Source organism: Triturus cristatus, chromosome 7, assembly GCF_964204655.1.
Source record: "Triturus cristatus chromosome 7, aTriCri1.1, whole genome shotgun sequence".
Classification (NCBI taxonomy): domain Eukaryota; kingdom Metazoa; phylum Chordata; class Amphibia; order Caudata; family Salamandridae; genus Triturus; species Triturus cristatus.
This window is the reverse complement of record NC_140590.1, coordinates 347067848-347079462: the sequence shown is the minus strand read 5'-3', so window position 1 is coordinate 347079462 and position 11615 is coordinate 347067848.

Below are 11615 nucleotides of genomic sequence, written 5' to 3'. Positions count from 1 at the left end.
GAATAATCCTCTTTTCACTGTAATCAAACCTGATGGATCGTCCACCTAATTTTGGATTATCGAAATTTGAACTCTCATTGTTGGATGTGTGCAGTACAGAATACCCACAGTTCTGCCCTCCTTGATAGTCTTGTGAGAAAAAGGTTTAAGACCACACTTGACATCTCCAAATGCTTTTACAGCCATAACCAGTCCTCTATTAGTAGTCAATGGACAGCCTTTACTTCTGGCGGCAAACAAAAACAGTTTAAAAGATTAGCCATGGGCTACAAAAACAGTCCAGGTGTCTTTGCCGCACGCGTAGCCTCTCTGTTGGAGAGCATTGACCCTGATGCGTACTCGTATGTAGACGATATCTATCTCACAGACGACGAATTATGGGCGCATCTGTGTCGCGTTGACCGCATCATTGTTATGTTTGCGGACTTCGGTTACAAATTTAACTTTGCAAAATCACACATTGCGGAGTTTACAGTGTTGTTTTTGGGCTATGAACTCAACAATGAAGGTCGAGGTTTGGCACCTCACTTCCTGGAGAAATGCGCTTGTTTGCACGCTCCCACAACTCTGAAAAAACTACAATCTGTGCTGGTTTATTTTAATTTTGGGCATACTTACATTCCCGATTATGCCCAGCGTATCAAGCCGCTATATGCCTTGGTACAACCAACTTTTTCCAAATCGAGTTGGCTGTCAGAACATTCAGCTATCCTGCAATCTTTGCAGGCTGATCTTCTTGCTTCTAAATACTTACTGACGCGTGATAACCACACAAACCTGGTAATAAGAATTGTGCAGGGCACAGTGGGTTTCACGTACTTAACTTTCAATGAGGGAGACACAGTCCCTATTGCTTACAAGTCACACCTGTACACTTTGGCTGAAATGCACTTTTCCACTGTCGAAAAAGTTTTGACTGCAGTGCAGATGGCGATTCTTAAAGAGAGAGCCCTGTCGCAAGGGAAACGCATGTTGGTTGTCACGCCGTATCCTGCTCTAGAGGCAGTGACAAAAACCACTGTACCAAATTCTAAAGCTTTGCATCCGCGTTGGATACAATGGGCCACTCCTTTGATGTCTCCAGATGTCACTTACATCTTTGATGCCTCATTGCAGACTCAGGAGTATTTTCAGTATGAATTTGTTCATCCAGCTCCCCTGTCCTTGCGCCCGCTTGAGGATTACCATTGTATCATTTACACTGACGGTTCGGCACAACCGGCGACGGAATCTAAGCATGCTTATTCAGCGGCCTGCGCAATAGTGGCTGGTACTTTCGTAAATGGTGAATTCAAGACTGATGTTGTGCAAACGCAGACATTGGGTGATTGTACCGCCCAGTTGGCAGAGCTTCGTGCTCTGGTGCTTGCACTGGAGTTTGGTGTTCCTCGAGTGACTACTCTTATAGTGAGTGACTCTTTTTATTGTGTTCAGTCTTACAACGACAATTTATTCTTTTGGTCTCAAAATGAATATCGTGATTCCAAAGGTAGCAAAATCAAACATAAAATGCTTTGGGTTTGAGTCGCAGAACTTAAACAACGTCTGCCGCTCGTGAATGTAATTCACACTCTTGGTCACCAGCGCGTCGGGGTACACGCTGTTGGCAACAGTTTAGCTGACGAAGCAGCGAAAGCAGCAGTGGCAACATATCTAGTAGCAGCAGTTACAAGATTCAAAAGTAAGATTGATGATGACATCTTGGCAGCAATTGATGCAACAGAGAAGGGTGATAATTACCCTCGGGGTTGCACTTCTAAATACTCTTATCATTTGAGTCCTGATAAAGTTCCCTATGTGAGAATTAACGACGTTGGTGACAGATTGATTCCCAACGCGGACTGCAGACTTTCCTTGATAACAGCAGCTCACGAAGGTATGGCTTCTGCGCATGCTGGCGTTTCAGCGATTGTTACTATCTTACAACAACGTTACTGGTGGCGCGGATTGTATAAACAGACTCGTGCTTATGTCCTTAATTGTGACATTTGCCAGCAGATTAAACCTTTGACCGCTGTGCGTCCACCTCAGACACAGTTGTACATATCTAATAAACCACTTTGGTGTGTTTATTTAGATCACTGCGGTCCTTTCTCCTCTGATACTGCGTATAAGTACATCTTAGTTGCAGTGAATTCATGCACACGTTTTCTATGGGTCTGGCCACAACGGAGTGCTGAAGCTGGAACTGTCATCAGGGATTTGTGTGTCTTTGTGGGAATTTTTGCATGTGGTACCCTCCATTCAGACCAGGGTCCAGCATTCGCTTCTAAGGCGTACAAGGATGCCATGAGATCTTTGGGGGTCCAAGTCAAATTTTCGTCTCCATACCGGCCTGAGGGCAATAGTGTTGTGGAGCGAATGAACCGTGACTTAAAGCAATCCCTGACAGATAGGGTTTTAGGTACTGGCAGGAACTGGTTAGCCCATTTGTATAGCGTTCAACGTGCACTTAATAATCTCCCTAGAAGGTCTCTGGGTGGGCGGACCCCATACGAAATGCTCTTTGGTATAAAGATGTTTGTCCCGGACCTTGATGGTCTAGACATGGCAGTGTCGGCTGCACCCTTTGACGTAGATGATCAATCTGCTGTATTACAGAATCTACAAGAGACCCGAGACAGTCTTGCAAAGGAAGACTTGCCCTCCACAACTGATGCTGCACTACAGATTCCGGTAGTTGGCTGGCTACCTCGAGTTGGTGACCTGATCTGTGAGAAGGTGGAGAACAAGAAGGTGTTCGGCCCCTCTTTTCGTGCACCGGTTCCAGTGCTTGGCGTGCAGGGTTCAAGAACAGTCATTTTACCTCCACTTCCTGGTCGCAAGGATAACAGGTACATCTCCATTGACAATGTCAAACTACGAGTGGCCGATTCTTCTTAGTATGACTCCAGCGGTCTCTTGTCCAGCAATGCTGAGAAATGTTGTTTTGGCTCCGGCAAATACCAACAGGCCTGATGTTGCCATCGAGATGCATACAGTTACTAATCCTTTATTGACTCCACCGGCTGGTGGTCCAGTTGAAGATACTGAGTATACCTATCCCACAGATGTGTTGTTGCCTGGTTACAAGTGCAGTTGACCAGTCACGTTTTTCATTTGACACTAACTCTATAACTTCGAATGCCCCATTGAAAATTTCTATTTTAGCTGTTTGTTTTAAAAGATATTTTTTAATTCCCCCTTGGACTTACATTTGGCTGGTGCTCATATCTATTTTTTTGTTTATGTCGATTGGATTTGTTGTTGTATTTTTTCGTTCAGTAAATGGACACTATCTCACCGAAAGATCTGCAATTAGATTAATTGATGGAACTTTGGCACCCCACTCCTCATCACACATCATGAAGAGAGACCAGACTTTTGTTAATATTACTGCCTGGCCCGTGTTAGATGGGATTGTATGGGATGCTGTAAAATTTCAAATTCATGGTCCCACAGAGGTAATTAATGTCCCCAATGTACTTCGTGTTTCTATGGCGGATGTTGTGAAACAAAACTTACGCTCTGATGATTGGGATTACAACAAACAAATGATGGACGAAATGCTGACAATGCAGACATTCTCCCCCAGTCAAGAGATCTGGGTTAAATCCATCGTTCTTTTGCCCACTACACCACCCAGTTTAGACATGGCCATATGCAAATCAGTCTTGACCCTGTGCCTCATGGGAACAGTCCAGCCCGAACTGCCAAGCCATGTCTTCCCTGGACCGGAATCAAGCATCCTAGGACCGGTTTCTGGCTATCAGCCGTCATCAGCCAGGATAGCTTGACTCCAGTGGCGTAGTGAGCACGGGTCCCACGTCTGGGAATACCCATCCCACTTAGGGCGAAAAGCGTTAAAACAAGCAAATGATGGACGGAATGCTGACAATGCAGACATTCTCCCCAAGTCAAGAGATCTGGGTTAAATCCATCGTTCTTTTGCCCACTACACCACCCAGTTTAGACATGGCCATATGCAAATCAGTCTTGACCCTGTGCCTCATGGGAACAGTCCAGCCCGAACTGCCAAGCCATGTCTTCCCTGGACCGGAATCAAGCATCCTAGGACCGGTTTCTGGCTATCAGCCGTCATCAGCCAGGATAGCTTGACTCCAGTGGCGTAGTGAGCACGGGTCCCACGTCTGGGAATACCCATCCCACTTAGGGCGAAAAGCGTTACAACAAACAAATGATGGACGGAATGCTGACAACACGGCATCTCCTGCCCCGGATTATGATCGACTAATGAGTCCCTTAGTGGCTCATGAGTTGGACTGTTCTGGTATCGGGATTACGGCCTGTGTAGCGGCTCACGGAATCCTAGGGAATTGGGATATATATGCTGCAGCCCATGACTTCCTGAGGCAAAGTTATCATGAAGAACACGCAAGTTGTCCTTTGATGGTGTTAGAGACTCCGGTTGTCGAAGAACATGTATGTTCATTTACTTTACTTGACTGGATGGCTGACTCATTTACTGAGCATCACAATGACTTCCTCCTGGAGGCAGTTGCAACAAATTGTGCCTACACATTGATGGATTAAATTGGCAGTTGTCTTCCACACGTCCTAATCAAAATCTTTTTAATTTTTCTTTTTTACTCCACAATGGGCTGTATTCTGCCCCTGAGAGATGTTTTATTTTTTACTTTTTCCCAACAAAATTTTCGAACTTTCACTACCAGTTATATGGATTGGCAATATATGGACTTGGTTCTGTCTCACTCGAACTTGAACTCTGCGTTCCTACATTGCTTCCCTATTCTGTTCGTGGTCCGATCAAGGGAGGGTGTAGTGTAAACAGGGTTTTATGTGCACACATTGCTATGTTAGCATAAGCGCTTTAGAAGTTAAACACCATCTTGCCACTTTGCAGCTTTTTGCACACGACACTACAGGTAGCTGTTATTACAAGTAAAACTGCTTGCTTGCTTTTTCTTCACATGAAAACGGTTTGTTGTTCACATCTCTAGACGTGCACTGCGACCTTAGTCTGAACACTGACCTGTTTTCCACTTTCATTTTTAATATGATTTCTCCCTTCATTTTCTATGGAATTGCAACAATGCTGATGGTTTTATTTCTAATCATTTGTCTGCTTATGTTAGCCAAAGTACTGCACCTTAGAGCACGTAGTTAAAAATACACATTTTAAACTTTTCTGTGTCTCTGATTACTCTTGTTGTGGACTGATATGAGAATAATAACGAAAAGGTGTTTCTGATTCCCACCATTCCTGAGAGTACTCTAAGTCGCTTGTTCTGGGTTGTCTAATCATTGGTAGCTTTGAAATGATACGGAGAACGAATGAGACACTGATGCTAGTTGGATAGAGGTTCTGGGTACTGAGGTGAGTTTTTCAGTACACCACAAATCACTGAGGTCCTGGTTTCCTGTGCATAGTTCTGTGCATGAGCAGAATCCCCTCAACAGTTGATTTTAAATATATATGGGGAATAAGAGATTGGCGGGTTCAGGGGAACTAGGCATGTCTAGAGTATGCCTTAGACCACACCAAATGATTTTCCTGAACAAAACTGTGCAGCAAACATCATGTCTTGCCCTGGCCAAGATAAAAGATTTAAACACACCGAACATTCCTATATTTGCATGATTTTCAAATTGGCAATGATTCACAAATTACACGGAGGAAACATTAGACAATATGCTTCGCAACAGAACATACAATTCTTCATAGACCAATCAGGTGGGATGGTTAGTGTGACCGTTAGATACTAATAGATATCAGGCACGTTTTCCAGACAACACCATAGTGTTTAGGATCAATAGGCCCAATCCACATTACGTACAGACGCAACATTCAGTGGGTGGTCACAATTTACAGCGTTGGGAAGTTGTGCCTTAATTTGATTAGACATTCAACTTTGTCTCAGGGGAAACAACACAGGACTTCTTGTTGAGTTCCCAAAGACTACATCAAAAGAACTTTCTAGATGTTATATACAATGAAGTGTGGAAGGTTTCACAGCAGGAAGTTGATGAGAAACTGCATGAAATTTACAGGGTAAATTTAGAACGGACTCTTGCAGTGGTAGACAATGGTATTACTACTTTATCCACCAGTAGATACACCCTGGGTAACATTGTGTCGTCTCCAATTGACATCATACAGAGTGACATGTCTTTTTTACAACATGGGCAATCACAGCTTTGGGATTTCATGTTACTAAGTTGGACTCTACAGACACTTCATGCTGGTCAGGTTCCAATGAAACACCTAAATGCCACGAGTTTATTTTTACCTTGCAAAACAACAAGCCATCATGGCCAAGAAGGACGCAGCATACTCTACGTTACACATAGAAAAGTTAGAAAAACTACCATTCACTGTTGCAGAAATACCTTCCCTTGATTGGATAATTCACAGCTTTATTTCCCTGCCAATTTCGACTATTCACTTCCAATACTGCTTACAACACCATCAAGTGGGCAGATATGAAGCGCCAGCAGAGGGATAAGTACACGAGTCATGGATCTTACCTTTCAAGTACCGATGTAGGAATGGAGAAACTGAGGTTTTTCTTAGTGAGGCTGACTGAGAGAGTACCGTGGGACATTCTTTGGTTTGCAGGGAGGTTTCCCTCGATAGCACATTGTTGGAACTGATACCCATCAGGTAGCATTTCCTTAAACGTTTTGCTTTTTCCGCCTGGGTTTAGCTAATTCTCTTGTGTGGCCTCTGGGCACTGTGTCACAGTAAATTCAGGGGCATATTTACAAGCCCCTATCACCACAGGAAAATCACTTTTTTTTACATTCCTGTGGCGATATGGGCTTTGCCTTATTTACAACTTAACGTGGCTTAATGCTGCCTTGTAAATAAGGCACCCTTTCAATTATACTTATCGTGAAAGGGGTGGACAATGGGTGATGCTATGGGCGTTCCACTGCAACAACCATTGATTTTGACTCTGCCCATTATTTACAATGGGGCATGGGGCAGCGCCAAAGTTAAGACCAAAACAAACCTGGTCTTAACATGGCTCAACAAAGAGAACTACTTTATCTCTCCTTGTTTTTGCTGTTTCTATTTGTGCTGCATTATCCACCATACATGGTAACAGCAAAACGACATGCATGATGTTTATGTGCAAGAAGGTGCTCCTTCCTGCACATAAACAATCATTTTAAAAATGACAAGTTGCAACTTCTATGTGTGTTGTGCAAAGCAGGACACATAGAAGTTACAAATCACCATTTGAGATTGTATATGTGCAGGAAGGGACACCTCCCTCCACATAAAAAAATCATTCTCCCCAACGCAGACACCCTTGCATTATGCGCCAGTGCAGGGGGAAACTCAGGGCTGCACCATATTGTTGTAAATATGGTGCAGCCCTGCAGTTCAAAAGTGGCAGAGCACGGCGTTAAGCCAAGAAGGCTAACGCAGCGCTCCGTCACTTCTTTATAAATATGCCCCCCAGTGTGAAAGTACACACACCCTTCCTACTCGTGTTGGGAAGTAGCACTGACACGATGTTCTGAACAATGGGCTGGTCGGACATTGCCGACCAGTGAGTGCAGAATGGCAGCTATCGCGATTAAATGAATGAGCCCCCTGCCAGGGTAGGCCGTTGCATGTGCGCACCTGCACCTATGGTGCCTGTGATTGCTTGTGCCATCGCAGGCTGTTGTATGAGCACTGCCACACGTATTAGTTAAACCTGCGCTCAGTCTGCTGTTGCAGATTTGGGCAGGTGCACTTGCACCCCTGGTGCTGGGGACTATGGGACATATTTACAAAAAAATGTTGGAGCGTTGAGCTGTGCCAAATTCAAAAGTGCTGTGCTCTGATATTTTCAAAACGCAGGGATGCACCATATTCACAAGTTTCCCCTACTGCAAAGGAAGCTTCCTAGCGCCAGTGCAGGTACCCTGCTGCCATGTTGCTAGGGTGCCTGTGCTGCAAGGATAATGTTTATGTGCAGGAAGGGACACATAAACAATATTCTTGGTGATTTACTCTTTCCATGTGTGCTGCACACATGGAAAGAGCAAAAAATTAGGATAAATTAATAATTTCTCCCCATATCAACATTTAAACACCTGGTAATCCATGGCATTAGAATGGCCTTGTTTTTGGCACTGCCACGGCTTTGTAAATCTAGGGCAGCGTCAAAAAGCAATGGGTGTTGCGGTGGAACGCCCACAGCAACACCCATTGCACGCCGCTTTGCCGCAGAGGACTGCAGTGGAAAGCGGCATATTTACAAGATGGCGTTAAGCCACTTTTAGTGGCTTAGCTCCACCTTGTAAATATGGGAAATGCGGCTGCACCACCAGAGCATAAAAAAAAGTGATGCTCCTATTTATCCAACCTGCCGTAGTGGGTTAGTGTGCTCACTAGCGCATGTGTGCCCGTGTAGTGAGAATTACGAGTGTGTGTTTTTACTACCTATGAGGCCTGCTCTTCCCCATAGGTTAACATGGGGAAGTGATTGAAATCACTTCGGGCTGCAATAGTGGATTGCAGTGGAGCAGACTCATGATGTTTCCTATCAATAGATTGGCCATGCCAAACCCTTTCAAATGGTAAAGGGGGTTTTGTCATAACTCACTTAGAAATGCCACTTATGGAATATAGACATTTCTATGCTCTAAGAGTCTTGTGTGATGTGGTGCCTGGTTCCAGTGGACACCAAGGGTAGGGCAGAACATCTGTGTATTCCCCAAGCAACGGCCATAAACCATGGGCATCTAACGAGAATGGCAGACCTCTGCCATTCGAAGGCCGAATGGGATAGATTGTAGAGAGAAGTTCTGACCCTTATCCTCTAGGAGCCAGATCATGGCCCCACTAAAGATTATGGTCTGCTTTCCATGGCCCCGTGGCAGAAAGGCCTATAATTTAAGGGAGACATCTATGGTTCAAAGAGAAACCCCTTAAACCACCCCTAACTTCAAAGACACACAACAGTATAACTACTGGTGCCATCCTTCAGCAAAGGGGGAGAAATGCTTGCTAGGAAGGGGACGGAAGAACCCGGACTGCATGGTGCACATTGCCAGAGGACTCTGCTGTGAATATGGAGGATAACTGCCCATGAAGGGGACCACATACCCTTTCTGAATAGTGGCTGGCCTGGGTCATAGACCTGCTGAAGTGTGGTGCCATGAAGTGTGCTCTCCAAGGGTCTGACTGTGGGTCTCCTGTTCTCCCACAGATCTCAGGGACATCAAAGATCTCCCGCGAGGGACCTACACCATCTACCTGTTGACATCTGGCGAGAGATACCCTCTCAAGTACCCTCATCGGCTACTAAATCCCAACTGGTAGGGCAGTGTGAGCCTGGAACTAACACTTGTGTCTAGTGACTGGATTGTCTAGTGCAGAACCCCAGAAATCTTGCCCGTATCGAAGGCGTGTGTTTTCTCTACTGTTTGCCCCGTTTCGTTGTTCGTGCCGCATCTCTTTCATGCGACATGCTGACTGCACGCTCACTGCATGCAGTGTCTGATTCACAAGGTGCAGCCTTCAAAGGTGGGGGCATACCTGTAGGAGTGCCACATTCTACCTCATGTGGCTCTGCTGAACTTGCTTCTGTGTGTGACTGGACTGGTTTTGTGCAACCTGTATCATCATGCTCCGGATGTTGTGCTTCCTTTCTAGCGTGGTATGGCATCTTCATTATGTGACCAGAATTGCCTGACGCAACCCATCTCAATGTGCACCGGTCATTGAGCCTCATTCCCAGGGAGATAAAATGTTGGAGTGCGGAGCTGTGCCAAATTCAAAAGTGCTGTGCTCTGATATTTTTAAAACGCAGGGATGCACCATATTTACAGGAATACTGCACATCCCTGTGTTTCCCCTACTGCAAAGGAAGCTTCCTAGCGCCAGTGCAGGCACCCTGCTGCCATGTTGCTAGGGTGCCTGTGCTGCAAGGATAATGTTTATGTGCAGGAAGGGACACCTTCCTTGCACATAAACAATATTCTTGGTGCTTAGCTCTTTCCATGTGTTTGAAACCTGAAGTCTCTGGTGTGACTCATACCAAAGCATATCAAACGCTGTTCCCGGATTGTCCAGGCATGACCCTAATCCTTGGGGTGCCTCCTCCGATCTAGAGCTTCCCTGGGTTACTCCCCATTCATCGGCTGTTCCCTTTTTGACCCTCGTCGCGGCAGACCAACTGCCCTCTCCACACCTGGCCGCCCCGAAGACATCTTGGTGCCAGGTAGTAGCGAGAGAGAGACTTAGGGGCATATTTCAAATCTGGCGATAAAAAATTATCGCTGCTTTTGCGGCTGTTTTCGGGCGAAAAGCGACGATAATTTTATCGCCTAATTAGCAAGGCCACGCTAACGCGTGAAACCTTGCTTTAGCGTGGGGATGCCTAACGCCCAGCTTTGCATCTCTAATGAGATGCAAAGTGGGCGTTCCTGACCTAACATGACATGAGAAATGTCGCTAAGCGACATTTCTCCTATCATCAAGCCCCACGCTATGAAGCATAGCGGCAGGAAAAGTAGCGATAACCCCTGTTATCGATACTTTCCTTACGCCTGCTTCAGGACTGACTTAGCCATGATATCCTATGGAAGGTGGATATCATGGCTAAGTTTATGAGTCCCTATCATCAAGCTAACGCCACACTATGTGAGATTATCGCTGGGTTTCCAGCGATAATCTCACGTTAGGCAGTTAGCGTGATTTTTATTGCTGAGGAGATAAGCGTTGCTAATAGCACGCTATCTCAGCGATAAAAATCCACGTTACCCGGCGATAATTATCCTCACGCTAAGAGCGCTGAGCGATAATTATTGCCGGGTGTTGCTGACATGCCCCTTAGTGTTTTGAGAACTATGGGTGAAGTTTGAGTGGCTGCTAACCTTGCTTTGTTTACATTTACCTCATAATTAAAACTTTCTACACATCCCCACCTGCCTCCCGAGGACCCAGACTAAATGTGTCTTCAGTCGTGTGTGGTTTAGTGTCCAGGAGGCGGGGTTGGTTATCTTTCATCAGGCGGTATAGTACAATCGAAGTGAACCCCGAGGCTGGAGGGAGACTGGGGCCACAGAGTCTGCAGGGTGCGATCCATTGACCTGCTGGCTAACAGTACAGCGTATGTGTGTAAGAGCTTTCCATACGGACTGGGCTGGTACTTGTTGCATCGTGTAGAGGTGCAGAGTTAGCAGTAGCGTAGCTGCACACTTTGACGCCTGTGGCAGTCCCTGCTTTTGCTGCCCCGCGGTGGCTCCTTTGAAAAGTGGGGGGTGCTGGTGATCCCTGCCTTTGCCGTGGGGTGGTGGGGGTGCTGCCGATTCCTGCCTTTTCCGTGAGGGAGTAGAGGGTGGTACTGGCATTTCCTACCTTTGCAGGGTGGATCAAATGCATGTAAGTGCGTCGGTCTGGCCACCGCCTCCATAACTCATGCCACTGGGAGTGGAATGACCCCCCCTTGCTACGCCACTGGGAAGTAGTGTGTGAGTAGGAGGGATAGTCAGTAGACCGCCAGTGATTCACAGCACTGGCCAGCAGTGCTACTTTATACATTGATTACATGCCAAAAGCACAACACATTTGACATTGACTTTACCCACGTGGCTCTGACCCGCGGTGCTGCTAAAAAGTGTTCTTGTTTCATATGCTTACATATCTT